Genomic DNA, 6,256 nt, shown 5'->3' on the forward strand with positions numbered 1-6,256 from the left:
TAATATGATTAATTGAACTTAAATTTATCATGAACTTAGTACCTGATAGTATCTTGCTTGTTTATGTTAATTGTAGATAGATGGCTCGTGCTGTTGTTCCGTTGAATTTTAATGCGTTCCTTGAGAAAGCAAAGTTGAAAGATGATGGTAGCAATTACACGGACTGGGTCCGTAACTTGAGGATTATCCTCATTGCTGCACAGAAGAATTACGTCCTGGAAGCACTGCTGGGTGCCAGGCCTGCTGCTGGAGCAACGCCAGATGTTATGAACGTCTGGCAGAGCAAAGCTGATGACTACTCGATAGTTCAGTGTGCCATGCTTTACGGCTTAGAATCGGGACTTCAACGACGTTTTGAACGTCATGGAGCATATGAGATGTTCCAGGAGTTGAAGTTAATATTTCAAGCAAATGCCCGGATTGAGAGATATGAAGTCTCCAATAAGTTCTATAGCTGCAAGATGGAGGAGAACAGTTCTGTCAGTGAGCATATACTCAAAATGTCTGGGTATAATAATCACTTGATTCAATTGGGAGTTAATCTTCCGGATGATTGCGTCATCGACAGAATTCTCCAATCACTGCCACCAAGCTACAAGAGCTTCGTAATGAACTATAATATGCAAGGGATGAACAAGACTATTCCCGAGCTCTTCGCAATGCTGAAAGCTGCGGAGGTAGAAATCAAGAAGGAGCATCAAGTGTTGATGGTTAACAAGACCACTAGTTTCAAGAAAAAGGGCAAAGGGAAGAAAAAGGGGAACTTCAAAAAGAACGGCAAGCAAGTTGCTGCTCAAGAGAAGAAACCCAAGTCTGGACCTAAGCCTGAAACTGAGTGCTTCTACTGCAAGCAGACTGGTCACTGGAAGCGGAACTGCCCCAAGTATTTGGCGGATAAGAAGGATGGCAAGGTGAACAAAGGTATATGTGATATACATGTTATTGATGTGTACCTTACTAGAGCTCGCAGTAGCACCTGGGTATTTGATACTGGTTCTGTTGCTAATATTTGCAACTCGAAACAGGGACTACAGAATAAGCGGGCACTGGCAAAGGACGAGGTGACGATGCGCGTGGGAAACGGTTCCAAAGTCGATGTGATCGCAGTCGGCACGCTACCTCTACATCTACCTTCGGGATTAATATTAGACCTAAGTAATTGTTATTTGGTGCCAGCGTTGAGCATGAACATTATATCTGGATCTTGTTTAATGCAAGACGGTTATTCATTTAAATCAGAGAATAATGGTTGTTCTATTTATATGAGTAATATCTTTTATGGTCATGCACCCTTGAAGAGTGGTCTATTTTTATTGAATCTCGATAGTAGTAATACACATATTCATAATGTTGAAGCCAAAAGATGCAGAGTTGATAATGAAAGTGCAACTTATTTGTGGCACTGTCGTTTAGGTCATATCGGTATAAAGCGCATGAAGAAACTCCATACCGATGGACTTTTGGAACCACTTGATTATGAATCACTTGGTACTTGCGAACCGTGCCTCATGGGCAAGATGACTAAAACACCGTTCTCCGGTACTATGGAGAGAGCAACAGATTTGTTGGAAATCATACATACCGATGTATGTGGCCCGATGAATATTGAGGCTCGTGGCGGATATCGTTATTTTCTCACCTTCACAGATGATTTAAGCAGATATGGGTATATTTACTTAATGAAACATAAGTCTGAAACATTTGAAAAGTTCAAAGAATTTCAGAGTGAAGTTGAAAATCATCGTAACAAGAAAATAAAGTTTCTACGATCTGATCGTGGAGGAGAATATTTGAGTTACGAGTTTGGTGTACATTTGAAAAACTGTGGAATAGTTTCGCAACTCACGCCACCCGGAACACCACAGCGTAATGGTGTGTCCGAACGTCGTAATCGTACTTTACTAGATATGGTGCGATCTATGATGTCTCTTACTGATTTACCGCTATCATTTTGGGGATATGCTTTAGAGACGGCCGCATTCACGTTAAATAGGGCACCATCAAAATCCGTTGAGACGACGCCTTATGAACTGTGGTTTGGCAAGAAACCAAAGTTGTCGTTTCTTAAAGTTTGGGGCTGCGATGCTTATGTGAAAAAGCTTCAACCTGATAAGCTCGAACCCAAATCGGAGAAATGTGTCTTCATAGGATACCCAAAGGAAACTGTTGGGTACACCTTCTATCACAGATCCGAAGGCAAAACATTCGTTGCTAAGAATGGATCATTTCTAGAGAAGGAGTTTCTCTCGAAAGAAGTGAGTGGGAGGAAAGTAGAACTTGACGAGGTAACTGTACCTGCTCCCTTACTGGAAAGTAGTTCATCACAGAAAACTGTTTCAGTGACACCTACACCAGTTAGTGAGGAAGCCAATGATAATGATCATGAAACTTCAGATCAAGATACTACTGAACCGCGTAGATCAACCAGAGTAAGATCCGCACCAGAGTGGTACGGTAATCCTGTTCTGGAGGTCATGCTACTAGATCATGATGAACCTACGAACTATGAAGAAGCGATGGTGAGCCCAGATTCCGTAAAGTGGCTTGAAGCCATGAAATCTGAGATGGGATCCATGTATGAGAACAAAGTATGGACTTTGGTTGACTTGCCCGATGATCGGCAAGCAATTGAGAATAAATGGATTTTTAAGAAGAAGACTGACGCTGATGGTAATGTTACTGTCTACAAAGCTCGACTTGTCGCAAAAGGTTTTCGGCAAGTTCAAGGAATTGACTACGATGAGACCTTCTCACCCGTAGCGATGCTTAAGTCCGTCCGAATCATGTTAGCAATTGCCGCATTTTATGATTATGAAATTTGGCAAATGGATGTCAAAACTGCATTCCTGAATGGATTTCTGGAAGAAGAGTTGTATATGATGCAACCAAAAGGTTTTGTCGATCCAAAGGGAGCTAACAAAATGTGCAAGCTCCAGCGATCCATTTATGGACTGGTGCAAGCCTCTCGGAGTTGGAATAAACGTTTTGATAGTGTGATCAAAGCATTTGGTTTTATACAGACTTTCGGAGAAGCCTGTATTTACAAGAAAGTGAGTGGGAGCTCTGTAGCATTTCTGATATTATATGTAGATGACATATTACTGATTGGAAATGATATAGAATTTCTGGATAGCATAAAGGGATACTTGAATAAAAGTTTTTCAATGAAAGACCTCGGTGAAGCTGCTTACATATTAGGCATTAAGATCTATAGAGATAGATCAAGACGCTTAATTGGACTTTCACAAAGCACATACCTTGACAAAATTTTGAAGAAGTTCAAAATGGATCAAGCGAAGAAAGGGTTCTTGCCTGTGTTACAAGGTGTGAAATTGAGTAAGACTCAATGCCCGACCACTGCAGAAGATAGAGAGAATATGAAAGATGTTCCCTATGCATCAGCCATAGGCTCTATCATGTATGCAATGCTGTGTACCAGACCTGATGTGTGCCTTGCTATAAGTTTAGCAGGGAGGTACCAAAGTAATCCAGGAATGGATCACTGGACAGCGGTCAAGAACATCCTGAAATACCTGAAAAGGACTAAGGATATGTTTCTCGTATATGGAAGTGACAAAGAGCTCATCGTAAAAGGTTACGTTGATGCAAGCTTTGACACTGATCCGGACGATTCTAAATCGCAAACCGGATACGTGTTTACATTAAACGGTGGAGCTGTCAGTTGGTGCAGTTCTAAACAAAGCGTCGTAGCGGGATCTACATGTGAAGCGGAATACATAGCTGCTTCGGAAGCAGCAAATGAAGGAGTCTGGATGAAGGAGTTCATATCCGATCTAGGTGTCATACCTAGTGCATCGGGTCCAATGAAAATCTTTTGTGACAATACTGGTGCAATTGCCTTGGCAAAGGAATCCAGATTTCACAAAAGGACCAAACACATCAAGAGACGCTTCAACTCCATCCGGGATCTAGTCCAGGTGGGAGACATAGAGATTTGCAAGATACATACGGATCTGAATGTTGCAGACCCGTTGACTAAGCCTCTTCCACGAGCAAAACATGATCAGCACCAAAGCTCCATGGGTGTTAGATTCATTACAGTGTAATCTAGATTATTGACTCTAGTGCAAGTGGGAGACTGAAGGAAATATGCCCTAGAGGCAATAATAAAGTTATTATTTATTTCCTTATAATCATGATAAATGTTTATTATTCATGCTAGAATTGTATTTACCGGAAATATAATACATGTGTGAATACATAGACAAACAGAGTGTCACTAGTATGCCTCTACTTGACTAGCTTGTTAATCAAAGATGGTTATGTTTCCTAACCATGAACAATGAGTTGTTATTTGATTAACGAGGTCACATCATTAGTAGAATGATCTGATTGACATGACCCATTCCATTAGCTTAGCACCCGATCGTTTAGTATGTTGCTATTGCTTTCTTCATGACTTATACATGTTCCTATGACTATGAGATTATGCAACTCCCGTTTACCGGAGGAACACTTTGGGTACTACCAAACGTCACAACGTAACTGGGTGATTATAAAGGAGTACTACAGGTGTCTCCAATGGTCGATGTTGGGTTGGCGTATTTCGAGATTAGGATTTGTCACTCCGATTGTCGGAGAGGTATCTCTGGGCCCTCTCGGTAATACACATCACATAAGCCTTGCAAGCATTACAACTAATATGTTAGTTGTGAGATGATGTATTACGGAACGAGTAAAGAGACTTGCCGGTAACGAGATTGAACTAGGTATTGGATACCGACGATCGAATCTCGGGCAAGTAACATACCGATGACAAAGGGAACAACGTATGTTGTTATGCGGTCTGACCGATAAATATCTTCGTAGAATATGTAGGAGCCAATATGGGCATCCAGGTCCCGCTATTGGTTATTGACCAGAGACGTGTCTCGGTCATGTCTACATTGTTCTCGAACCCATAGGGTCCGCACGCTTAAGGTTACGATGACAGTTATATTATCAGTTTATGCATTTTGATGTACCGAAGGTTGTTCGGAGTCCCGGATGTGATCACGGACATGACGAGGAGTCTCGAAATGGTCGAGACATAAAGATTGATATATTGGAAGTCTATGTTTGGACATCGGAAGTGTTCCGGGTGAAATCGGGATTTTACCGGGTTACCGGGAGGTTACCGGAACCCCCCGGGAGCCATATGGGCCATCATGGGCCTTAGTGGAAAGGAGAAAGGGGCAGCCCAAGGGGGCTGCGCGCCTCCCCCCTTCCCCTAGTCCTATTAGGACTAGGAGAGGTGGCCAGCCACCCCTCTCCCTCTTTCCCCCTTGGGAATCCTAGTTGGAATAGGATTGGGGGGGGAGTCCTACTCCCGGTAGGAGTAGGACTCCTCCTGCGCCTCTCCCTCTTGGCCGGAGCACCCTCCCCCCTTGGCTCCTTTATATACGGAGGCAGGGGCACCTCTAAACACACAAGTTGATACAAGTTGATCCACGTGATCGATTCCTTAGCCGTGTGCGGTGCCCCCTGCCACCATATTCCTCGATAATACTGTAGCGGAGTTTAGGCGAAGCCCTGTTGCTGTAGTTCATCAAAATCGTCACCACGCCGTCGTGCTGACGAAACTCTTCCCCGATACTTTGCTGGATCGGAGTCCGGGGATCGTCATCGAGCTGAACGTGTGCTCGAACTCGGAGGTGCCGTAGTTTCGGTGCTTGATCGGTTGGATCGTGAAGACGTACGACTACTTCCTCTACGTCGTGTCATCGCTTCCGCAGTTGGTCTGCGTTGGGTACGTAGACAACACTCTCCTCTCGTTGCTATGCATCACATGATCCTGTGTGCCCGTAGGAAAAATTTTGAAATTACTACGTAACCCAACACCATGGTGGGTGCTTGTGCCCGCCCGCTGGCTCTGACGCGCACGCCAGAATCAGAGGCGCGCGCCGCCCACCTTGAGCGGCAGCGACAAAGGGAGAGGAGGGAGGTGGAGCAGTCCGTGCGCAGCCGCTGCAGGATGGAGGTGGAACCTGGTGAGGACGCGCGACTCCTCGAATGGGTCTACCGCCATTCTCTTATGACCGCGGAGACGGACGTGCGGCGGCTCCGCCGGAAGAGCGCCAAGGTGCTCTGGATTGCCATTGAGCAGTCCGAGTGCGAGACGGCGGAGGCGGCTTCGCTCATGAAGCTCAAGCTGCAGCAGGACATGGAGATCTGATGGCTAAAAGGGCTCGTCATCCTCTCCGACGACGATGATGGCCAGGGCTGCTCGTCGGACGACTCGGACGATCCGCCACCA

This window comes from Triticum aestivum, chromosome 1B (assembly GCF_018294505.1).
Source record: "Triticum aestivum cultivar Chinese Spring chromosome 1B, IWGSC CS RefSeq v2.1, whole genome shotgun sequence".
Classification (NCBI taxonomy): domain Eukaryota; kingdom Viridiplantae; phylum Streptophyta; class Magnoliopsida; order Poales; family Poaceae; genus Triticum; species Triticum aestivum.